At 37.5% G+C, this 26,863-nt stretch overlaps 1 protein-coding gene across 2 annotated transcripts in view; it reads right to left on the reverse strand.

Moving 5' to 3' along the window:
• Positions 1-26,863, reverse strand: part of lingo2 (leucine rich repeat and Ig domain containing 2) — a 217,017-nt gene that overhangs the window by 126,854 nt on the left and 63,300 nt on the right. For both annotated transcript variants that reach the window (XM_034883717.1, XM_034883718.1), the window contains one exon: positions 20,587-20,692. The gene's annotated coding sequence lies outside the window, so the exon portion shown is untranslated. The remainder of the gene's footprint in view (positions 1-20,586; positions 20,693-26,863) is intronic.

The following is a 26,863-nucleotide window of genomic DNA, read 5'->3' on the forward strand; positions in this document are numbered from 1 at the left end:
AAATTCCATATTGGCCTATAAGGTATACAGGCTATTACACCAATGGCGTGTTAAATTAGAAGTGTATCTATGACAGCATTTCAGAGGACTGACTAAGGCTTCAATTATATGGTTCTCTGACTTGTCCAGACGACACATAAAAGTAAACATCAGTTGTCTTACCAGTGTCTCACAGGTTGCCACTCTAGTGGACACAAACAACTGACTGGCACTATGCCACCTAGGGACACCAAGCAGCAGCCTCATTGCATCATTACGTGCTACCTTGAGCCTCTGCATACCTTTTTAGTTATAATTCAACCACAATATAGCAGTACTTAGCGGTGTCAAATCAAATTAGTAAGATCAATTGGAAATACATTGACTATTCATTTTTTAAATAACACTTCAACCATATTACTTCAGCCAATCTATTACTATTAATCTGTCTACTGAGTGACCTTTATGAAATGTTAAGCATTTACATTATGTTGATCATATGACATAATTTCTATCTTCTAGTTCATATTTTGAAATTTGATTAATTCCACTTGATGACTTTTCTAAGAAGTGAGGTGAACTTGGACGTCCTCCCACAGGTAGAGGTCTCCACTAACTCCCTATTGCCTTCTAAATCATTTTTTTTTGCTGAAGGGCAGCAAGGTTAAGCAGGTTCAACAGCGCAAATAAATAATGAATTCAATAAGGGTAATTAAGAAAGCACATCAGACGAGCAGCATACGACCTTACTGCCCCACACAAGGCCCCAGATTAAAACCCCTGTGCAAGCTTTTTTCTTTTTTAAACCACAGCTTCATGATTCCTGTTATGAGTCTAATTTAGGTCATTTACCAGAGGATATAAAATCTGCAATCCCTATTCATCCTAAATACTGTCGAGACAAACATTTATCATTATTAGCCTTTTCTGTCAAATGAACATTGCAATTTCATAGTGGTGCAGGCAAACACTTGTCAATGCTGTACACCCATGTCAAGAAAAGGCGTAACAGTTACCCCATGGGTCTTGCTGTATTGATTCAGTTGATGAAGCATGCTATAAGCAACATATAAGAATGTACCAAAAGATGATCCCTAAATAACAATGTCAACGCATAATGACTAATGCAAATGACAATGTATTTCATCAAGTTTTATGAATCATACAACCCAAAATAAAACTATAGATTACATGTCATATGTACCTGGTATGTGGAGGATAATGTACCTCTCTAATACATAACCCACATTAGTCATGTCGGAAACTAGCTGTTCAAGGAATGAGACAGTGGGTTTTATAATACTCAAAAGACTAAAGCACCAAAATTGCAGAAAGGCACTGAGTAGGACAACTTTCCATTATAGCAGCACAATGCTCAATTCATGTGTTGGGCAGATAGCAGTACATTAACACACTTGATGTGGCTCAAAATCTCAGTATGCCCAATGCTGTCACTGTACAGTTTCAAACACTTCAAGCCAGCTGACTCTTGGCTTACAGTTTATGTAATGTGGGTTCAAAATAGTTAAAGCCCTTTGTTTTAAATGACAATTAGATCTGGTTAACTGCACTAGTTGCCATTAATCTCCAGAAAGCAAAAGATTAAATCTGTCTATTTACAGCTGGGGTATATACATGCTGCCCCAGATGCTGGAAGGGGCTCTGACTCATTATATGATAACACTGCACGTTTGATGTTGCTTGCATGTGAAAGATAAAGACTAAAAGGGGCAGAGAAAGAGAGATAAGGAGATACTGTAGAAGAGAAAGGAAACGTGACACAAGTAGATATTTCACTGATAGGCCGCGAGGATTTACAATAGCTTCATACAATAGCTATATACGATAAATAAATAGAATAAATACAAAGTATTTTGTTAGGTTGGTGCATAGGTTGTTATCAATTTCCCTAAGAGACTTCATATGACAGAGTTCATATTTTATGTCTAACAGTCACATCCCTCATGACAGCAACCCCATCGGTCTATCCAATGCGTAATTTTTATGGTAGATATCGAAGGTGGGGGGGCTGTCCTTCAGTAGTATCTAGAGGTGTGACGAGATCTTGTTCCATGAGATTAAACGTGATTAAAAGTTTTTTTTTGTTGTTGAGTAAAAGGTGCCTCGCGATATTAATACACAATATGAAGATTGAAGAATATTATACAATATTTTATTTATACATACACACACAAATATGCATATACATAGACATACATACACATACTGTCAAGATTAATTTCTTCCATCAGTCCAAGGTGAAAAGGCCTCATTTCTTTCTCAAAAGCCTTCGTATGTGCAGCAATATGACAACAGGCTTAACAAGAGAGAGAGAAAAAGAGAACAACACACACTGGGGGTGGGGGGGGGTCCCTTTAGTAGTATCTAGAGGTTTGACAAGATCTTGTTCCACGAGATTAAACATGATTAAAAGTATTTTCGTTGAGTAAAAAGTGCCTCACGATATCAGTACACAATATGCATCCAGTGTGACAAATAAGTCGTACTTTAACCTCAAACTTAGCATCAAAGGCCCCCCGCCTGTTCTCGAAGGTTGACTCCGAGTTTACTTTTGCAGAGCAATAGAAGAAAAAAGCTGCCTGTAAAACCTAGCAGTACAGACGCTCTCTTGGTCAAGAGACATGCAACTGCAGTGTGCGGTTCAATGTGGTGTTGTCTCTTGGAGACCACTCTCATTCTCTGTCCTTTTTAAAATGAGTTGGAAAGCGGACAGCAAAACATTAGTTTAGTATACTTTTAATGATATTAAACAAAGAGAAAGGTCCTCCCTTCGTCCTATAATGGTCATAAATCAATACAAGAGTAGTCCTTGTTTAGTGCTGCAATAAATAAAATGGAGAAGAAATGAAAAGAGCATCTGTCTTCACGAAATTTCTGTTGGGTGTTTGATGGTAATTTATTTGTGCTTTAGAAATGTAAAAAACGTAAATTAAGCTATCTTTCTCTTGGTCTACTGTACAATGGCAAATTCAAGTACAATACAACTTAACTACTGCCAGAAAATGCTTGGTCTTAGTGGCAAAAAACCTTTCAGTGCTCATTTGTGACTTTTGACTATTTTTAGGGTCTTATCTTTTCCATTAAAGTTTTTTTTAATTATTTATTTATTTATTTAATAATAGTAGTATGCATGTTTGTACTTGGCCCGCTACCTTCCATCCCATTCTCCTCCACACTGACCGGATGGGGGTGAGAGGCAATCTAGTAGTAACAGTTGTAGCTTCAGTAGTTTCAAATTGTGCTGAGACTCTCTGATTGGCAGCACCAAAAACTGAAAGGCAACAATGTTAAAAATGTCAAAGGATGTTCATAGCGACAATGTGTAGAATGTCAGTAACCAGTATTCAGAACACTGGAACAACCATGTCATTGTGATTTATTTATAGCAAAAAACGTGATGCTTGTATTATAGTCATTTCTTGCTGTGGTGGTATGATTCTTGGCCACTGCTCATGTCCAACAGCAATAATCCATACAGAAAATATAGAAATCAATTTAGAAATGAACCTGAAAAAATACCCCTGATTTAACATAGTTTGTTTAATAACAATCTCACCTAGATAAAAATGAAGTCACCCTCAATTGAATTGTCTGTTTCTATTCCAGTGCACTGCATATATACAAAAAGGAGTGTGCTCAAATTACAGACAGACAAGGTTTAGTATCCTATATTTGACATTTGCATGAAACTATTTAAAAGTGGCCTTTAATGATTGCTGGTTTTCACCATGGAACAGCAAGCTATTTATCTCAACAAGAAGTGTATTGCCATGAATGTGTATAACAAGTGTGTGATAGTGATTGGGGGTCATTCTCCTCAAGTCTCCTCAAGTTGCTTCCTGGGGGGAGACGACATGAAACAAAGATGGTTCCTGTGAAGGTGAGCTTAGGCTGTTGTATGACTCAACCCCTCTAGGTCCCTGACAGTGGAACAGACAGTTGAAGGAAGAAAAGAACAAAGATAGAAGAAAAAAAAAATTGCTGCAAATGCCAAAGTGCTTTTGTCAAGCTGATTTACAGAATGGTTTTCCTATGCTATGAAGATTGTGTGAATTGTGTGAAAAGCCACAGCTGAGGTTTAAAGACATTTTTCTTTTTTTTTTACCTTATTTAATTATTCAAATTCACCAAAATACATATAAGGTGCTATTGAACTCCTTAGTCTTAAGGAAGCCACAGTAGAGGAAGAGTGAAATCTCATTGAACTCGTTGACCTAAATGTATGTTTTATTATGATTCATTTAATATTAAGCCCATTATTATTTCCACGTATTTAGTATATTTACACACCTTCGGAATCATTAGCACTAGAATGCCAATGATACTTAAAATACTATATATTAATTAAGATATCCAGTTGATAAAGAAGACAACATCATAGAGCCATCTGATTAAAATTGAACGGTATATTTGGCTTTGAATGATGCTCAGTAATAAACAGTAATTAAATTACCAAATTTATTAGTAAGATTTAAAATGAAAACCTTCCCACAGTGTTGACAGTATATCAGTAAGTCAATGAAACAAAGCATTTTTGTTCATGATTCTTACATTGCATCATAGCACTGCCACAATGTACTTCACTAATTTCTGGAATGTGGCAATGTCTCTATTTGCATAGGCCGGATAAACACATCACAGGCAGGCTCAGCTTGCACACGGATCTCTCCCACTCCTCGCAAAACCTTTCCACCTCACATCTTGACTGTGCTTGGCAGCAGTGATCAAATCCTTTTTCAGTGTAGAGGGGAATGTTTGGGCCATTCTACTTAAGCAAGGGATAGCCAGATAAAAGTACACAGCCATGCTTTTGTTTCTGGAAGCACATTTCTGGCAAGAAGAGAAACAACTAAATCATTGTGATGCCATTCTTCATGAGAAAACACACCACTGGCTTCAGGTTCAACATTGTAATGAACGGTTGTGTAACCTGAGCACAGTCATTTGAGCTGATTTGCAGATGCTGGGGCTTAAAGGCAAAGCTCTCCACTGTGTTCTGACCCTAATATCCTCAACTTAACACTTTGCAATTCAAAAGATTTCCTCCAAGGTTTGTTATTCAAAGTGGTGACACATACTGGATAAGAATCTAACAAACCAGGTTTATTCCAAATATATTTAAATATTTGAAGCTGAATTAGATTATCAAAAGTTTTATTCAACTTAAACTTTTATTAGTGCAGATACCTGGGAGCTGGTCAGTACATGCAGTTGTCTTCAGTTCTGTTTCTAGGCTCACCTCACCACAGACTATACAAGTCCATCTTTAGAAAGCTCTCAGAGTTGGCATAAATTATGTTCTTTGGTGAGTGAGTGACTGAAGAAAAAAAGCGTATGCACGTTACTCAACACTGAAGGATTCTATCTAAGGAAAATGAAAGATGTTTGAAAATCAGAAAGATTTCCTCTAAACAGTGCTGGGTGATATGGATCAAAAGTCATATCCTGAATAATAGGCTGAATATTGAAATGATATATATCCTGATATTTTTTTTTCCTCAAAGTGAGAGCAAATGTTCAGTGAAAGCCAAATTACATGTCACAAGTAGTTTTACTGAAACCGGCTATTTCAGCAAACAGTTGGAAAATCAAATAAACAAATAACAGGTCTCTTAACCTGGATCATGAATAAATGCTCAACTGTTCAAGATAGCAGCATAAAACACAAAGTTGCGGACAGACACACAAAATGAAAATAAGGAAAAAATAACATTTTAATATGTTTTTGTTTTAAGTAAAATATCTGAGTACAACACTGCACTCACCAATAGCCAAGTGAGGGTGTGACCATAGCACTGCATCCTCAGCCACTCGTTCAGCTCAACCGTTTCGACGATCAAGCTCCCGTTATAGCAACCAGATGCTTTTCTTGGAGTTTCCAGTTTGGAACTGCATCTTGCAGGGCCTAAGCTACGCGCTCACCGGTGTGATCCTGGGGAAAATAACTTGTTTGGAGACAAGCTGTTTTCATCTCCCTGTATTGAATGACGTGAACTGTCACGCTCGTGCAAGGTTCACACGTCGGCCAATACCACTGGTCAACACAAAATGGGTGACATTAGCGAGCCGGTCAGCAAGGCTCTGCCTGACTTCAGTGTACATTTGTGGCAGTGCTTCTTGTGCAAAGTAGTTAAAGAAAGAAAAAAAAAAAAGGGGAAATATTTGAAGAAATGTATCAAATTTGGTTTGAACAAAAACAAATCTAAAGCCATGCTCATCAGCTGAATGTATCTGAAATGAACATATTGCCAAGCACTCACTCAACAAGCCACTCATAGAGTAATTAACAGATGGAAGAGAAGCCTGTGGTGTATTTTCAACAAGAACTTCTGATGTACATTTTAATTACTTACAATTTCCCTCCTTTTAGTTGTGTTTTGATTTGAACAGATTTGATTGGAATATGTAGGTCCACTGTGTCCTCCAGAGACAACTGCAATGTTTGCTCAATTCACAAAGCATTGTTCTCATGTTACTAGATGATTACTTTGTACACTAAAGCTTGAAGTTTAGTTTCTTGAAAAACCCATTCCAGTCTAAACGAATTTGGTCTATTGTGGGTTCCTATTCTGTCAACTGTGTGCTACTTTTGAAGAGCTACAGTAATATTTATATGGCACTTGTGGCTTTAAAGGAGAATTCCGGTCAATTTCAACATGTAGGTCTGTTTCTAAATTTGGACTGCTGTCGGTAGAGAGAAAAACGAAAACAATCAGTGTTTCCTACACCGTGTTATCCTCCTGCTAGAGTTGGCACCTAACGGGCTTAAACAGGGCAAATTTTAAACTTGTTTTTAGCCTCTTAACATGTTCAAAATGTCATTACAAGTGCCTACCCATGTGAAGTGATTCCTTCTGAGGGAAAACAGTGAATCTGACTGCAGTAGATGTGACAGAAAGGCATGAAGGTTCTGTTAATTCACCTCTGTTTAGTTCTTGGGTTGATACTGCAAGGAGTGCTTCGGGACAGTCTACAAACTACAACACCAAAAAGAGATACAAACATATTTTCAAAAAGAAGCATATGCTTATTTTTTTTTAAAGTAAGTGCTGTAATACAACTAGCAAGAGACAAGTTATAATTGAAGTAATGTTGGAGACACTACCTTATTTTATCAATAAATTCATAGCCTACACATTTTGTTTAATCTCTTTCTGTGTAGTTTGTAGACATCTTTTATGCCTTTCTGTCACATCTACCTCAATCCTAATTATAGATTAGTTGTGGGTGTATCACTAAATATGATGGTAAAATATGAATGATTAACAATCTACACATTTTTGTAAGCATGAGTACAATTACCACTTACAAACATATGAATTGCACCATTTTTTTGTACAGGTTTTAAATTCCAGTTGTGTCATTGTCTTGGCAGTTCAAAAGAACCTGTGGCTGTACTGAGAAGAGCCAGTCCAAATCCTAAACAAACTTCCATCTTCACTACCTATCTGCAATATCTTGAGCAGATGATAGCAGACATGCTGGATTACAGACACAATAGAGCCAAACACAACTTGAATCAATAGCTGTAGGGTACTAGGCAACTGGAAGTCACTGAGACAAAGCGGAATCCTAGATCACGAACAACCCACAGATAATACGACTGTTTTCACACTGTATTTGTTTATGTCTGAACGTGAGGTCAATTGTCCCCCTTTAACCTCAGTGGTCTTCTTTCACACTTGTTTACTGCTGTTCCCATTCATGCCATGGTATGTTTGCATAACGCTTTTGCAATCAAAGTGGGGTTGTTTACCACTACCTCAAGGAAAACAATGACATCTGCAGGAAAGAAATGAGCATTGTACACACGTGGTCAAACTGGAAAAAAAGAGTAAAAGCTGAGCACCTGTTGTCTAATACCTTACGGGCAATATTGCCTAGATCAAGTTCTGGTTACATATCAATGAGGCCATGAATCTCTCTCCCATGTATAGACAACTGCTGATCCTTTCTGAGTCTCATTAAATTAAAAAAAGGTTTAAAAAAAACAAATGTACCGAAGCCCAAGTTGACAAACGTACCATAACACAAATAGTTTTAAGAAGTTATAGAACAACATTTAAGAAGTCAGAACAAGTGAATGTGTTTGCTTTCTATCTATAGACAAAAGCAATGCTGAAATGGTGCCATCTAATTCTATCTTCTGGTTAAACAAATTCACACATGGGTGCTTTGCAGAGCAGCCACCATCGTCTGCAGCTCACCACTGAGCAGCTTCACCAGAGATCTGGAGGCTGGATGCTTCGTCCAAGTGCACCTCAGCAGTAGTTGGTGAGGAAAGGGAGAGTCTGTGTACTTCACTTGACTGGCTAATTTTCTTCCACCATATCTGAGCCGGCAATTATCCAGTCCCAAGCTTGGCTCTGTTTGGATGCTGTTTCCCTAAACTGCTCTTCCTTATGCATGTTTGTACTTGGCCTGTTACCTTCCATCCCATTCTCCTCCACACTGACCGGATGGGGGTGAGAGGCGATGGCAGGGATCATTACATCACAAAACACCCAGCGGCCATTGTCCTCAGCAACTGCCACACAACATTACCACAATGCTCTCTACAAACTACTGGACAGGTCCTGTGTGCCACAGCGCAGAGACGGGGGGAGAGAGATAGAAAAAGAAAGAGGGAAGGAGAAGAAAAGAAGAAGTCAAGAGAAGGGGGAGGGATGAGAAAAAAAGGGAATGAGACATCAGAAAATGAGGCAAAGCTGATAGTAAAAGAAATGAAGGGCCCCGTTTTTCCCCAGGGTTCATACCACAACTATTCTCATGAGGAAATACTTGACATGTGTATTTCTATGACCCAGATAATGTTTGCTTGGACATGAAAAGATTGCATAAAGGCAAAGGTCAGGGTCGTATGGTGGATGTCAGACTGGTCTTTGCTACCTCAGTGCTTTCTCTCATTACCAGAGAGGCCTGGCATTTCTGTGTTAATGTGACGCCCCACCCCTCCCCACATGGAGGTTTTTTATATAAACATGACCTCAAGCCCTGTCTGGTTTTATTTGCTGCACACCAACATTTTGCTTAGTATGTTCTTAACATTTGTGACTCCACAGGGGGCTGGGACAGTATAAACAACTAAATAGGAATCATTATGGCCCTTTGTGTAGTTTGGAATTTGAAAACTGGTGGCGTATAAAACATTCCTGGTGGCGACATAAACATGTATTTGTATACTGTGAATATGTACTGAGATATATATTCAAGATTCAAGAAATTCACACTGTTGCAGCAGCAAGGGATAGGAGGAAGAGTAGAGGAAACATAAAAAAAAAATGTAACAGAATAAATAATAAAATAGAAAAATGTATTTACAGTATTTCACGGTCACATTTTTTATTGCATGGTTTCAGTCTTGTCAAATTGCCATTTATCGAGCGAAAATGCCAAATATACTGCATGTTTATTGTGAGGATTTTCTGCTTTTACTTGTTTTGTATCAATGTGAATTTCTTGGTTTTATATAAAAATTTCACCATTGGCTTTAAGAACATGTTATGTTTATTTTGCCCACGGTATTTTTATGTAACTGATACACCTTGTATCATGCTATATTATTAATCCACTACCATATGTCTAAAAGGGTGAATAAATAGTCACACTACTCAACTTAAATCTGAAATATGTAAGCTTATCAAAAGTATTCAGTGACCAACTATTGTATTTCATTGCAATATACTGCACATGTTTTGCATCAATTGTTTCCCCCTCAATAGAAGAGCTATGAGTTAATATGAAGCTCTCAATGGAGCTCCACATAAAATGAGCGGCTGAACATGGGCACAGCTTTTATTTCTGGTTTGGTCTCTACAAGTGCAGAAGAAAAACCTCCTCACTAAACAGCAATAGCAAACAAGAGAGAAAAAAATACATCTTTGCTCAGTAAACATTAGACAAATACAAAAGCGGGCAAACACAGAAGGAACAAACTGGGTGTGACAACAAACAAGTTGGCCAAATAATGTCAAATAGGGAGCAAAAGCAATAAAGGGCAGGGAACAAACAAGGGTGAACCAGACCCGCCAGATAATGGAGTTACATTTTTATTCTGCACAGCCACTAATGCAAATAATGTGTCTCATACAAATTCCAGACCTATAAATGCAGAACAAATTGAGGAAACAAATAAATAAGTAACTGGAGGAATAAATTGAGAACAGGACGAGGCACAGAAAAACTTAAAGAACTGAGGGAAAAAGGAGCACGAATATTTGCCGTCAAGATGGATTAGTGTAAAAAATGTTCTTTTTTCCCCCAAGAATACCTGATCACATCATTGTGTCCTGTTGTTAAAGTGGTGCATTGTATCTTCTTGAGCAGAAATATCTTGAGCTAAATTGAGCCATTTTTCTTTCTGTATGCAATTAGTTAATTGGATATTATAAAATATTCATAACAAAAACATGTCCAAAATATACTTGCTCTGTATAATAAGATGTCATGTCAAGTAAATATCATCTTTTGACAGAATGTATAATTTTTATCAACATTGTTATTATTTGATTGGTGGATCGAGATGTTGGAATATCTGGTGGATCTAACATACAATATACTGCATGTAAGATGAAAAGTATTATCCATGGAACTCTGGATAATAAAATGTCTTTGATGTTTTTCAAAATGGAGCCTGGAGAGCCACAGGACGGACGTCATAATGGCCTAGTGCAGTGGTTCCCATCAGTAAAGGTGGGAGCCCATGAAGGGGTCAGGGGATAAATCATAGGGCTTGTAAGATGATTACAGCAAAAGAAAGACAGCAAAGCTTGGCGTAGTTTGCCACACAAAGACAAGATTGGCAAAAGGTGCTGAATGGGTTTTGCTTCATTTTAAGACAGACGTGTTAGGAACAATTACCTTTATTGTTAAAGACCAAACCTCAACCAAATTATTCACAATAGGTGTTGCTCGCAAGCATTCGGCCAGCTTGTAAAACACATTGCTGAGGAATTTATAGTCCAATCTGTTTAGACTGTGCAGAACCTACAGTGCTGCTCAGGAGTATAGAAACCCCTGCTTAAGTTGACAAAAAAGAGGAATAAAAAAAATATATAATCTTTTGGAAATTGATCTTAATGCCTTAATTAAAAAATGAGGAAAAATCCAACCTTCAAGGGCATCAAATTTCTTTGTGAATGACTAATGTATCGTAAATAAATAAATGTTCTTCCTTAAAATACAGGGGGCATAAGTATACACCCCTCTATGTTAAATTCCCATTCCATCACATACCCTTCACCATACCTAGTGATTGGCATGGTTTTATTTCATTTAGCCAAATAGCTTGTATGATTTGCATTGAGAGATGATTTAGTGAAGTGTATGTGATGATGTGGGGTTATTTTAAATCCAAAGGCCAAGGAAACCTTATCAGGATGCATAGTATCCTGGATCCATGAAATAACCATCCTTTAATAATAAAAATCTCCCTGCTTCTAACATAGTGGTGTCTATACTCATGCCCCCTGTATTTTAGGGTAGAACATTTATTTATTGACTATACATTATTCATTCCCAAAGAAAATTAGTGTGCTTAAAGGTTGGATTTTTCTAATTCTTTTAATTAAGGCAATACAATCAATTTCCAAAAGATGGATTTTGTATTCCTCTTTTTACTCAACTTAAGCATGGGTTCCTATACTCATGAGCAGCACGGTATGTGGCTGTGCATGAGGGAATAACAGTGTATTGTATATCTAGCAGTATTTCATAAGCCATGCCATCAACCCACCTAAGATTGCTTCAAAGTCAAATGCTTTCCATCTCAGCAGTCTCAATGCACAGATGGGTTCCCACACATTCTATTTAGACAATGAGAACAGCACCACTTCCAGGATCGAGACATATTATCCCATTTGACTTTTGCTAGCAAACATTTTGACATATTTCAATTACTTTTGAATTAGCTATTCCATCAATTTTACCTACTGCAGCTTCAAGATACTATCCACAGAATAAGCAAATACCAGGAATATTTAGATTGTATAAGAGGCTAGTATTGACATCAAAGCAATTTTCTACTCCTATACTTACTTTCCTTTATTCTAGTAATTGTTGAATTCAGAACAGGTTTGTATTTATAGAAAAAGTATAACGGAAATCAATGTAGCACATAGACCCATCTCTTCCATTCACAAGCTATCTATATGGTCCTATCTGTGGAACAATTTGTCACCACCACCTTGTATTGCAAATGCCTCTGTAGCACCTATCAATAAACCATCCATTGTCACATACTGTGCCATGTTATTAATGCCCATCTCCATGGTAATCTATCAAAGACATCATTGATGGGGGGCCTCTATTATTCTTTACAGTCTTCACAGCCTGTGGGATACATCCAACAGCGAATGAGAGAAAGCTCTCCCACCTCACTGTAAATCGCTTCCTTGTGCCCAAGATAAGAGTAGAATTGAGTTATTGAGCAGACAGTTTAAGAAATAAGCCCTCGCTAAAGGGGCGTTCAAAAGAGTCACAATTATTAGAGATCGAATGCTCATCTTCCCCATTTGACTGCAGTGCTCTGATTAACCCGTGGTGAAAAGGCCACAGAAGGGCATAGAAGCATGCACTATATTACTACAGCTAGCACTGACTGAAGTAGCATAAATACGAAGGTTATAAAGTCCAGAGTTTATATCTGCCTGCCATCTGATGCATAACCCATTAGCTACAGTACATTGATGCTAGGGGCACATAAAATAATGTAAACACCTCATAAAATACAAATTCACCGTCATCACAATTGCAAACAAAGCTAGTTGGATCATGTTTGGTTAAATGCCAGGTATCTGGGATTTCAAAGGAACATCAAAAACATCAAAAGAGGCCAAATTATCTGCGCCGCTGCATCTGCCGAAGATAAGACTCATTGTATCATTAGTAATTCATTTGATTTTATGTTCTAAATGTATCATTTAGTTCATCAAAAAAGTGACAAATGCCCATCACAGTAACCCAGAGCCAAAGATTGCTAGCTTTGTCCAACCAAAAGCACACAACCCATATTCTTTTTGCCATAGAGGACTAAAAAACCAGAAAACATTCCCATTTGAGAAACAATTTTGGGCATTTTGTCTAAAATTTGGTTATTCAATTATCAAAATGATTGTAAATTGATTACTGGTCTGTCTCATACTGACAGACCAGTATGACAGACTAACTGGATTCTAATTTAAAACAGTATTGGACAGTGTGGCAGTACTTATTAGTCGTAGTGGCATTGAAATACAGGATCAGCCTAACTTGACCCGTTTTAAAAATGTCCATAAAAACCTGTACTAATAAAAAAAGTGCCAGGCAACCATAATCTTTGCTTTAAAGCTCAATCGCCAGCAGTAATGGCATCCTTAATGAAGAAACCAGTATAGAACAAGTCAAGTAATGGATTCATATAATTATTAGAGGCAGGCAATGAAAGGTCTTTTTGGTACTCCAATCATTCATGGGGACGTGGCAGGAAGAGACAGGAGGCACTGATTTTCCATTAAAAAGGCAGTCTTAGTGCATCTGAAATCACAGATAGATCAAACAATGAAAAGAGAAGGGAGGAAAAACTGTGTGCATGAATCAGATTTAGCCCCCCCAAAAAAACAGCAGGTGTGAAAACAGCTTTCTGTAGTGACGATCAGGACTGAACGGATTGATGCCATGAAGTGTTACAGTCAAAGGAGGATGGAAACTCTGATCCCACATTTACAGCATTCATAAACATACATGTGCAGAGGGGAATTTACATCAGAGTTTACTTTGTAAGATTATTAGATGTGCTTCATAGAGACAGGATAGGTGATATTCACTGAATGGTCTGGTCATTCGTCTGATTGCTTTCTGAAGACCAGGCGTATGATGAATATATATTTTAAAGCCCTACATACAGTAAATAATTCTACACTGAAGGGCCTTGAGGAAGATTTGAATCTTAATAACACAGACAGTTTCAGGGGTAGGGCTGCTCTGAATGTCAAATCTCAATGGGTGGAACCAAAGAACCACAGTTGTTCTGGTTCCGTGAAGAATGAAGTGCTGTAATAAGGACCTAAATAAAGGAAGGAGACAGTCACCTAAAGCCTAACACTAATAATGAGACCAGCAGATCACTGTGTCTTAGATACATAGTAGCCTTTACAGTTGCTAGAGATTTTTTGAGCATTACTAACAAAGATCCATTCACTTCACTTTTTTCAAAGGATTTTGCATTTTTAGCTTTTACGATTCAGCAGGTGTAATTCCACTTTCTATTGCCAACATAAAGCAAATTGCTGCCATAAATTTGAAAGGGTTCCTTCGTGGTTTGATTCCAAAAGGCTATTATGATAATGCTGTAATTATAACAGTTGTAACAAAAGCAGTACCATTCTACAGAACTCTTATTATTTGTTGACAAAAAGTAAGCAACATTACAAAAAGAGGCAGAAGCAACAGAGGTCCCAATTTAACAAGGTAAATTAGCTGCTCAATTAAGACATCTAATGACTGACTTCAAAATAATGTGTCTTGTTAGTGGAAACAAAGCAGTCCGTTTTCTGCAAGACAAAAGCATCTGAAGGTAGGAAATATATCATTGGCTGAAAACGTTTCACAGGAAATACTGAAAAAGTCCTCAAACTTTCATTAATCAATAACATCAAAAGAAAACTACTACTGCTTGAATACACAATAACATCTAACTTTAAGCCACACCCCTTTCATAACTGGCCACCTGTTTAAGGTAGAGTCTTATGTGAGGTATCACTGAACTCAGCAGAGACTTCCTTTTTATTGGTAAAGGTTTGCCCCAACCAATGCTTTGGCCACGCCCCCTTTTACAGTTCTAATGAACTGTATGACGTAGAGTCTTGTGTGAGGTATCATTGAACTCAGCAGAGACTTCATTTTTATTGGTAAAGGTTTGCACCAACCAATGCTTTGGCCACGCCCCCTTTTACAGTTCAAATGAACAAGTAAAACCCTGCAAGTAACCCTGACGTGTGCAGAGGAGCTTGCAGCTTTAATTTTTATAATATTTTTTCTATTATTTTTCTTTTAATTCGCTTATTTTGTTAAAAAACTCTGTTTATGGCTGTGGCATAAAAAGTTACATCAACATGAAGCTTGTTGCTGGGTGCAACGTCACCTCTAATATAGAGAGTTAAGTATTTTTTGGTTCGGTCTCATCTTTTACTTTTATCAGAGATGCAAAACCTATTCTCCATAATTGATATTTATTGCTTATTTCAATAATAACTATTGTTGCTATTGTGTAAAATGCATCTTTATGCGTCCAATATTAAACCGTGAGTAAAAAAGGCAAAACCCCTTTGTCTTAATAAAGTTTAATCAATGTAGCATAAGTAATAGTATCTACTTTAAACTCAGGACATACACCACAGACATTTCCCTATTGATTAATTGAATCTACAGATCATTCGATTTTTCAGTTTATTTATAAAAAACGCAGTTGTCCAATTTAGGGCTCCTATTGGAACATATCCCCAGACTAATTGAACATTTGCCAGAACTTAACAGGTTTTGGAACAGTTAAATAATAGGTTACCATGGTTACCTCACATAATAGTGAGTTCATTATTCCAGAAAAAAAACTAAATCAATAAAGCACGTTTTGCTAACAGACCCATTCATCTTGTTCATAAAGCTGCCTTCAGATTACTTAGAATTGTAGCTGAAATGGCCAGTTTCTAAAATAATAAGTACAGTGAACGTGTGCGGTGAAGTACAGCGAAAGAACAAAAATACGCAGGTCTTTGATCAGTAGGTACACTGTAGATGAACTGCGGACGACTGCGGTAGGATCCCTGGAGAGCTGTCCGAGGTCCTAAGGAGGACACAACACCGAGCGGAGCTGTCCACAGTGCTGACTGCTGCTGAGGAAGTCCTTATCCGTCTATGTGTTTGCCTCTTCCCACTTACGATACTAGTCAAACTGTGCTTTGACAAGGATGTGCCTAGAATGCTTTACACAATCCTAAAATCCCCCAGTTGATTAGATTTGCATGCTACCAACCCTTAGTGCTTTTGCTGACTGAATTGTGTCTAGTTTTTTTTCCCGTCATTACAGCACACATTTCTTCATACCAATTCAAGAAATTCTGTTGAATGTCACAGGATAATTTGTATCATTACAATGACATAGTAATAATGTATTATCAAAATGCCAAGTCATGTGCTAAGGCGGTGCCAAGCGTAAAAGCTGTGCAGAGAGTTTGCTGTTAACGGGAGCAGTCCCTCAGCTGCACATACATATTCATGAATCCTACCGTCATGAAATATCACATTCACTTAACTTCAACTAGTAAATATGAAACTGTAAATATGCTTTATACTCTAACATCTTAGAGTTCTGAAGCTACACTAGAGGGCTAAGATATAATGACTGACTGTGAAACATTACAGAAGGATTCATGTATTATCTGTGTTACATCAATTCCGTGCTTCAAAATCCTTCTGTCCCAGTTACAGTACAGTGTATGTTCTGGAGCATAGCTCAGTACAGTCAGACATTAGTTCCTCCTTGTATTATTAAACAGCTTTACTTCAAACTAAATATACAGTTCACATAATGTATTACTGTACTAGCTGTTCCTGAGATTCAAATCAGCAACTCTGTTGATGACTGATGCACTTTTTTCATGTGTACGTTTGATTTAGATGAATATAACTGATGCATACGAAACATTTGAGTTTAAAAATGCACTGTCTGTTATAATAAATAATAACGGGCTAAACAATCCATTTATCTATAATGCTTATAAGGTAAGGAAAAATAATACACAAATATTCTGATGTACTTAAGTAATTTTACTTAATTTAACAGGCTGATCTCTTCTTTTGTCTTTTGATGGGACATAAATAATACAGATGAGTCAAATTCATCCTAGATTAAGTTTTTCTCTCCTCAATCCCATCATAATTTATTAACTTTGCTCATGGAATAGATAGGGAATTATCCATGCAAACCAGAAATAATTTAGTTGAACATGTATACAGTATTTACCAACATCATTCATGGTTTCTGTCTGTGCTTGTTGTCATTTTGTGTGTCTTCATAATCTGAGAGTTCGATTTCCAGCCCTGGTGTTTATGTCAACGACAGTATTAATATAAGAAAATCTCAAGTGGGATTTAGCATGGGAAAAAGTCTTAAAAATAAATTTAAATGTACTGGTGTAACAAGCTCAGCTGTCTAAGTAGTCCATACAAATATAATGGTTTTCCTTGAATGAAAGCCTTATAATCAGCTAGAACAGATGGAAAGGAATTTCGGTTGCCTTCACCTTTTTTTGTTCTCAATATGTGACAAAGCTAACAGCAATGATAGTATGGAGGTCTGTGGGAGGTCAGTGGGATTTCTGGGCTGAGCTGGTTTGACATTGGTAGCCAGTGTGGACAACTGTTTACCATTCGCCACAGTGATTTGAGCAGTAGCTCCATGCAACTTCGTGGTAAACATTTTTTACAGCCCTTGCCTAATTAAAATGTCACCTCCACTGTAGCAATATACAGCAGAGTTCTCTGCATATTAAAAAGGAATTAGGCTGGCAGATGTGGCCTTAATGGCTTAATCATGCCTTTACATTTGTTCCAGTAAAGTGCTGCCACATATGAATATTGTTTCAACTGTCACATCCATGAGTAATGCCTAAAAACAGTTTGAAATGTGAATTTTGAGACAGCTGCTCAGCATTTAACAATATATATAGTCAGAAAATATCCTAATGCAGTAGGTGAGCATATCCATTAAATCCAGTAAAACAGGGACACTGGTTCAGTACACAAGGCTCTACTGGACCCCCTTCACAGCTGCAACTGTACACCATTTTATGTTGAATGCTTAAAGTGCAAACATGCTGAAAATTCAAAATATGTATATCTCTTTGGTTACATCTTGCACTGCTATGTTTAAAACGTACAACACTTTGTATTGCATGTTTTATATTAGTATGTACATATGCAGCATTAATTGTCTTATTCCTACCCCCTTTTGTCGGTCAAATACTATATTACTGAATTTGACCGAATATCATTTGTTTCATGGATCTACATGGAAGAGTTATAAACTATGAAGTGAAATAAGTACTGACTCTGTGAAGTAGATTAGAAGTTTGAGAAGTAAGTGATGAAACAGAAAAGATATGGACACAACATTTTCAGGTTTTTGGTACTCACCAGGTTCAGTTGAGGTTGGTGAAAACAATTCTATGAAATATTCACCACCATGCTATACAAACACCTAAATGTGAATACTTGGATACAAGGCAGCTTTTAAATGAAGGGAATTATTGCAGAGCCAACAACTAGTTTCCTTAGTTCCTAAGTTTCCTTAAAAATGGGTGACCATCATTTGTTAAATTTATTTAAATCGTACTACTTAAACCACAGTTGCAATGTACTGCACTTATTAATAAACTGTTGTTTTTTTGTAGAACAAAATATACAGTATGTAAAATGAGCTTTAACTAATATTTCCAGAATGGGTTAAATTTAAATTTTCCTACCACTTATCTGCTACGGCTTGATGAGAGAAGTCATTTCCAAAAGCAGAGGGCTGCTTTAACATTTGGAACTGCAAACACACTCTTCTTACTTCTCTCAGTTCCGAAACTCTACTCAACTCTACATTTCCATATAGTACTCTAGATTGTTCTACCTAGAGTATGTTTATCTATCCTCTCCACTACTGCAGCCTTTTCCCCTGAAAGTGTAATCCTGAGAATGAATGTAGAGAGACTAAATTAAGGGACCCAATTTGAAGCGGCACCACTTCACTGATAAGCTGTACCAGTGATCTGTGAGAGCACTCAGGGTCTGCTACATTATGACAATACAGAAGAATAAAGCAGATGAAAGAGAATAGCCTAGCAAGAGCAGAAATCAGATTGGCAGAGGGAGAGGAAAAAACACTCTAAAGTCTAATTGTGTTATGCCTCACGGCAGCAAGGGAGTTCAGAGAGACACATTTTCTTTCCACATGTCGTTCAGCACAGTCCCTTTCCCGACATGATCACATTAATTTTTAACCGGTCCCAGTCTTTCTTCCCACATTTTCCCTGGGTGCATTTGTTGAAAAAATTGACAAGAAAAGCAAATGGCAAAAAAAAAAAATTAACGGGACCCATTAGGTATGACCACAAACATGCAGCATTGGCATCTGAGAACAGGCATGTTGGCAAAATGTGTCTGACACCCTCCTTGTCATTATGTGTCATCCGTTCCCTTTGGGAAGAAAATGTCCCTTTGATGCTTCTAAGCTTTGGGATGTGACATAGGGGCCGGTGATTCAGTTAGGTAAACTATGTTTTTCGCCTTTGTCCTATTTCATTTTTTTTTTCAACATATAACTACTAATGCAAGAAAGGCATGCCCATGGAGCAAGCAATATCTTATCATTCTGGATATGCCACTTATTTCTTGTTTTGATCATCTGCAGTGCCTTTTCCAAAAATTAAGACATGGTGGTGCAGAGTTTGACCACGTAGAGAAACCTGACATGTGACATATGTTACTCCACGGTGCTTTCCACATTAATTGCGTAGTTACTGTACACATATCACAAACGTTTTACCACACGTGTTAAATAAATTCCAGGCCATGCCATGCTGATGATCTAATTTCAGTGAAAGAAGATAACAAACATGTTAATTATCTGTGATATATTATAAACTAGGGGTAATTGGGCTTTCACTGTCATGGGACGTAAGCATCTATTCAACAACAGATGGCCCAATGTAATAAAACTAGCTGAATTTCCATTTTTAAATACCCATGCCTTGCTGTTCAGCCAGGAAAACTGTGGGATCAAAAGGTGACAGTTCTAAGATCAAAGCTGAACTTCGCTTAGTGACCCACTTTCAATGTCTAAAGTAGTTGTAGATGGAACAACACACTAAGATATTTTATATTCCCTGTAAACATTTTCACATGGATTTTTGTTGATATATGATGATAATACAATTGTATTTTACAACAAAAAATGTGTATGTGTGTATAAGTCTACTTGTTCTGCTTGTAGCAGCTATTGTAACACTCCCCTACAGACGCCCACACTGGAGAGCCTCTCTTAGTAGAGCTGCTCGGCCAGCTGCAACACAGGTACCGACACAGACTCTCTCAAAGGGCCATCAATGTGCTTCTAGTGTTAATGCTCCACCAGACTCTCTGCCTTTCCAGCAGAGTCAAATCGAGTCAATAGCTTCTCATGGCTGGTTAGCAATCAACCACGCGTCATATCTTTCATTTAAAACTATGGCAGTAAATTCAGCTGTGACTCACAGGGACACTCTCTTCTGTTTTGTTTTTCTATGCCTTGCTATTGTGTAGATTTAATTTACATTGTCCTAGTGCTATCTTGAAAACAACCTTTCAATTATGTTTAGATAAGTAATACATACATAATGTCATATGCAGTTTGTGTGCATACGTGCACATGCTGGAATCAGAATGCTGTGGTTGATTTGGATTTTTTGGCTATATTTAAATTTCTCAAAATTCAAAACTGACCTTTATATCTAAACCTGACTTATGAACTGAAATAAAAAGGCAGCATCATCTCTAATTAAAAGAAGGTATAAATTAATTTGGACATACCTGCTGGTCTTCCCAATGTCAAATGTTCATACACTGTTACAGAAGCAAGGAAGTCCTTTAGAAAACGTCCAGTGAAACTCTATTCACAGGCCACTTACTCCAGGGTCTGAAAGAAAACAAAGAAACAAATCAGAGCAGACATGGAGAGTGAGCTCATGAGTAAGCCAGTACAAATGCCCAGTGATCCAGGATAAACATCCTTGAAGAAATGTCAGTCCAAGGAAGAACATTACTATAGCTAAACCATACCACGATAGCAGGCAAGAAAAGACCTGTATGACATATGCACAGAATCCAAGCAAACTTGATCATTTCTCTGCCTCAACAGCTGCCAGAGAATGGCTCATTTCACCATAATTTGAGTTGGTGATGACAAGGGAGTAGCATTTGCAGGACTCATGCCATTTAACTTATTGGTGCAGACTTGGATTTCCCTTACAGACTGACTGACACATTGTTGAAGTCACATGAGCAACAGCTTAAAGGCAACACTTTAAACCCAACAACTTTTAAGACATGTTAAGCCTCTTTATTTCACAGAAGAGCATAGTGACAACTAACAGATACTTTTTGAGCAAACATAACACTCATTTCCATTAAACAGTACTGCTTGGTTAATCTGCCTGTGCTCACTTTGGTTCTCTGGGTTGACAGCCTTGTTCATTGAGCGGGAAAGGGCAGCAGGTTCAGTCGACCGTAAAGCAGCTGGAATTAAACTAGTAACTCATTGCAAAGTATCCACAGCATATGTGGAACAACGTTTTACTTGTTCTTGTCACTTGGTATATCTTCCCAACGGGCTGCACTCATGGTCTGTAAAAGGTACACGTAGGATGCCAAAACTAGTAAAACTAAAAGGTGATTAAACAAATCAATTCATCTAAGTTGTAGTGATAATGATCATGATAGTGTGCCATCATTGTAAATATTTGTGTTGAAGAATATAATTTCCTTAGACAGAAGAAAAAAAACTAAAATGGTTTAGAAAGCTAAGGTTTAGTGATCAAATTCCATGGCAATGATAGTAAAAGCCTTATATGCTGTTAACTAAAACAATTTGGATAGTGATGATTGTGGCGATTTAAAGGTCCCATGGCATAAGAATTTCAATTTGAGTTTTTTTTTTTAATCATTAATAGGCATTGCCCCAGCCTGCCTTTGGTCCCCCAGTGGCTAGAGATGGTGATAGGTGGAAACCAATCCTGCTCTGGATAACTTCCCCTTTCTCTGCTTTGCCCAACCAGAGAATTTGGCCCACCCATGAGAGAGAGACATCATAGCTTTCAAACTAGCAAAGAGGCAGTTGGTCATGGCAGACTTTTGGGAAAAATACTTTAGATATGCTATTAAAGGACTACCACTAAGGCCTATCTAAAAGCATCCAAAACCTTGTCACGTGACCTTTAAAGGTAGCCCTGTGATGAGGTATATGATGGGTAGAATTTAACACGTATGATTACTGAAAGGTATTTCAGTAAGCGCACAGGCATTCAAATCCACTGGCCCCCACATCATCAGGGTGCTGTTATGGACGCCACTAGCACCATTCATGCTTCAAAATTATGTGTTCACTGGGTTTTGAAAGATCATCAATAAAATCCATTACTTTGACTGGAAGAGTTCAGCAACTAGGCATGACAAGGCAGAAATGAGTATTTCATAATGCACATTTTAGTGCTGAGTGGAGTAATAGCTTTGAGGTAACTGAACTTTCAAATCCGCAAATTAAGGATTAGTTCTGTTGAAGATTATACTAGTAAAACCTATGAATATTCTTTGTGCTAATTTTCACTTTTTTTCTTTCCTTTATTATGTAAATACATTATCTTAAAGACCATTTATATCATTTGTTTGTGTCACTGTGTTGTTTTTTCATTAATACACACTGCACATACCTTCACTCTTTCACATATAATGCCACTGATATTTGTGTGATAATTTATAGTAACGTCAATATTACAAGCCAAAAGATTTTTATCAAAAAAATATATCCAGCCACTCACCCATACTGCAACTGGATTCATAACAGATTATGAAGGGATGAGGATAAGAAAAAACGTATGTCTTAACAGGCTTAATGCCAGCAGGAATTTGCAAACTATATGAAAGTTCAGCAGTACCGGCTTGCTCACTGATTCCACTTGCTAAGCCACATTTGAGCCACTTAAATAGGCCATATCTACTGTTGCTCAAAATTTTGTATAATTTCACATGAAATTTAGTTTCCTTGAACTCAAATTGTTTGATGCAGTGAGCAGTAGCTGCTGACACCTAAGAAATGCTCACCTCTTCTACTGATTTACCAATGCTACAAGTTTATCCCACCCACTAATCAGCCTAATCCACTGTTGAAGGATTTGTGCGCCATGGTACAGAGCAATTGTGCTGCAGCAAAATGAGTGTGGCTTAATTGGAGCAAATACTTAATGAGGGCCACTTGAGGATTATCATCTGTGGCTTACAAATGGCCCAGGTAGTGGAAGACACGGTCAAAAGGATCAGCTAACATCCTTCCAAATTGGAGTGACAGTGCTGAGCTGCAACTGTGCCAATGGAATCTTTATATTTTTTTCCAGGGGGTTCCTTGGAGAGAGGTGAACTAAAGCGAAAATCTCCAAGGAAAATATGGCTGCAGGACCAAACAACCTTCTGTTGCCGCTGGAAGAAAGTAATGGAGCATTTAATTATTTATTTTTCCCCATTTGTTCGTTTAACCTACAGTACTAGTGTTCATGCTTAAATTGATTGAAAATTAAGAACAATTTGTCTGCTAAATATTATATTATAACTGCAATACAAATTCATCGAAAATTATTTTGGCTGAGAAGTTTTCTCCAATTGGAACCAAAATTGTTGGTTCCAATTTTACAACATTTACTTTTATTACCTTTTGATCCGCTAATTATGTTCTAGATGAATTGATAGAAATAGTGAAAAATGTAAATCACAATTCCCTTTCAGGTAATATCATCAAAAAGCCTATTTTGTTTGACAACGGTATACAACATTAAATTATTCAGTCACTCATCAAATAAAATAAACAAGGCAAATTCTCACAATTGAGAATTAGTTGAGAATATTTGCTGACCATGTTTGCTTGAAAAATGACAAACAACCAATGTATTATTAACATAGTTTTTCTGTTAATCTACTATTCCATATAGTTGGGTATGGCTGCAGCCTGGAGACCTCCTATCTTATGCCCTCCGGGCTGGTGCCATCCCCTGGTTTTGACTTTTCAAAATAAAAGCTTGCATCTGGTCCGCTATGTCTTCGTTCTTGCGTACGGTGTTTTGGATGTTTTTGAACTAAACAGTAGGGCAATCATGCTAATGAATACAATTATTTTTGCCAACAGATGTCTTAACATGTCGGAGTTAGCAGTTGTATGTTTATGTGCAGGTGGAATTCAGTTTGATAAATGTCACCGTCTCAACAAAGCTCTAGCTCAAATCGTCTGGCTGACTAAACACGGCCTAAAGTAGGAATCCTGTTTTTGTTTTTAAGTATTTCAAGAGCAAATTTCTCCACAATATGAATACAGATTGAGGATCACTTATGTGTTGGTAATGGTTGTTGTATAATCACAACACTAGAGGAGGCCTATACTTTAGTGATGCGCCTGTCGGACTTCGGAATGAAAGCCCCCAGGCTGCAGCCATACACTCAAAATAATATCTGTAAGCATGATTGCCATATTGTTCTGTTCAAAAACATGCAAAACACCAAAGTACGAAGACCTACCGGCCAAGAAGCCTTTTTTTTTTAAAGTTGAAGCTTGCTAGCTTTTATTTAAAGAAGTCAAAGCTTGGAGGCTGCACCACCCGGGAGGGCATGAGACAAGAGGCATGGGACGGGAGGGCTCCAGGCTGCAACAGAAACAAATACATAAATAGTAAAGGAAATGTTTCCGCCATGACAGAGAGGTAAAGTAGACCCCTGCCTAGCTCTTCAAGCAGTTTATTTCTTTAAGCAGCCTGTCTCCACTTGACAGCCACAGATCAGACATTACTGACCAAGATAAATGGTTGGGCTCTAAAGTCAGATCAATTCAATCTAGCTGCCCTCGCCAGGAACAAAAGGCCACACTGTCAAAAAGGCTCAAATCACTTCCATGCTTATTCACTGTCTTTTTGTCCTTGTTACGTAAATACCCAAAGCTGTGAATGTACTGCTTTTTTTTATAATAGTTGAACAGGTGAAATTGTCAGGCTTTAAATTACTTTAAGTTCATCCGTATCGGTACAACTGGATTTTTAATTTGGTTTCTGTTGTGTAATTTTTGCCTTTCAGATCAGCCCTGCAGGCTACACAAGTTGTGTGCAATAAACTTGTTTCCGTAAGCCTATGTAGTAGTACCCCGCCATTTCCCTGTTGGACTTATGACAAGACTTAACATTCTCTATCATGAATTATTTCACATTTCAATTCAGTGTGTTTCAGGGTCTGAAGTCAGCCAGACAAGAGACAGGGTTGCAGTCATCATTTGAGCAGTGTTACTCAGACCCCAGCCCCCGGCAGCAATTTCATTATGTTGCAAAATATGAAGGGCATGTCGAAGTCTGTGCATCCAATTCAATTGATGACAAAAAAATGCCAAAGGAAGCTTTTAGGCCCAGTTAAATTGATCCAAAGCTCAATTTAATTGCATTCACAAAAAGGAGCACTAAAAACAATACTCACTACATTGTGTCCAAGTATGTTCCAGCACTGACTGAACTCACAATTTAAAGTCACACATTAGCACTGGCTATTCTTGTTGATTCATGTTTAGTGATTACAGGAGTTATTCCTTTACTTTACCAAAATGCCTGATGTTGTGGGAGTTTTTGTTAAAAATTGCAATAAAAGTTGCAATGTTTGACATTTGTTGTTGTTGTATAGTTCTTTAAAAGTAAAAAGGAAACCTTTTTTGAGGAGAATAAAATTACTCTAGATGCAGCTTTCAGAGGCTTCAGAATGAATCGTTACAGCGTACATTGATTTAAAAATGTATACAGGTTGGCAGGGCGGTCTGAAATGTTTTCCACGGCCTTTCACTGTACATTTTGTTGGTAAATGTGAGACATATAGACACACACGCGTCTTGTCTTCATATCAGAAACAAGGAAATTTATTTGCCGACCTACGTGTGACGTCAACCCGTTCTCCCTCTCGCTAGGTCATTGGCTCTCAGTCACATACTGATACAAAGTGTGGCACACGTGGGACTGCTGGGATTGGCTGAAGCCGCGGTAAACTCTGGTTATTGGTCAAATTTGCGGGCCGCACAAAAGTTGCGGTGATTGGTTGAAATGGCATGATCGCGACATCGCAAAATCCTGGAGGGACTTATCTAGGGCAAATTTGTATTTTGTGCAAACCAATGCAGCTCCCTCTTAAAATGTCAGCTTTTTTATTAAACAGTAAGGTGCCAATTTTGAATAACGGCATGCATTTTTGATTAATTTAATGTCCATTTTCATTTGCAGTGTCTGAAATATAGAGCTATTATTATGGTGAGAACTGCTAAGAGCCTTTAGGTAAAAACTGAACATGTCTGCTATCTCAAAGACGGGGACACTAACACCTTTCCATTTTTATCTTGGGTGTTTCAAATTATTTTGACATACAATATATCAATATTGCTTGATAGTAATTTACATTTTAATGCAAAGAATTGACATAACCAAAATAGTAAAGTAAGATTTCCAACTGACTGGTAGAGTGCTTGATAGAAATGACAAGTATTTTGTCACTCTATTAGACAAGTGTAACTCAGCTACATGTGCATGTGGAGACACTGCAAGCCTCCTATCGATATTGCCTGGAGTAGCTTGATGATAAAAGATCTTAACCCTCCCCCTATCTTCCTCTTCATCTGTCTCTCTTCAAAGAGAATAAAACAGAATAGACAAAGAGCAAATCCAGCTCGCCTACTTTTTTTTACACAAACACGAAAAGTGAATAGCGTAGACAGTATAAAAACATGGAGGTTATCAGTTCAAAGATCCTTCATATGTCACAAAGAAATAACGCAAACTTTTTGGTCAGGGGTACATCTTTGCAATCAGATCTATACGCACACAGCTGGGATGAAACAAAAACCAAGTCAGGAAAATGTCAGCATTTTAAACAAACAGATGGAGAAGAGAAGATGAAGGCAAATTTAACTGCCAGACTTAACAATGAAAAAAATAAAAACATAATAAATTACTCAACAATTAAATATAAAAGAATCAAGGACAATACATTTTGCCTGAAGAATGTGCAAGAGGCAGTGACAATGTCAAATAAA

Source organism: Etheostoma cragini, chromosome 10, assembly GCF_013103735.1.
Source record: "Etheostoma cragini isolate CJK2018 chromosome 10, CSU_Ecrag_1.0, whole genome shotgun sequence".
In the NCBI taxonomy this organism is placed as follows: domain Eukaryota; kingdom Metazoa; phylum Chordata; class Actinopteri; order Perciformes; family Percidae; genus Etheostoma; species Etheostoma cragini.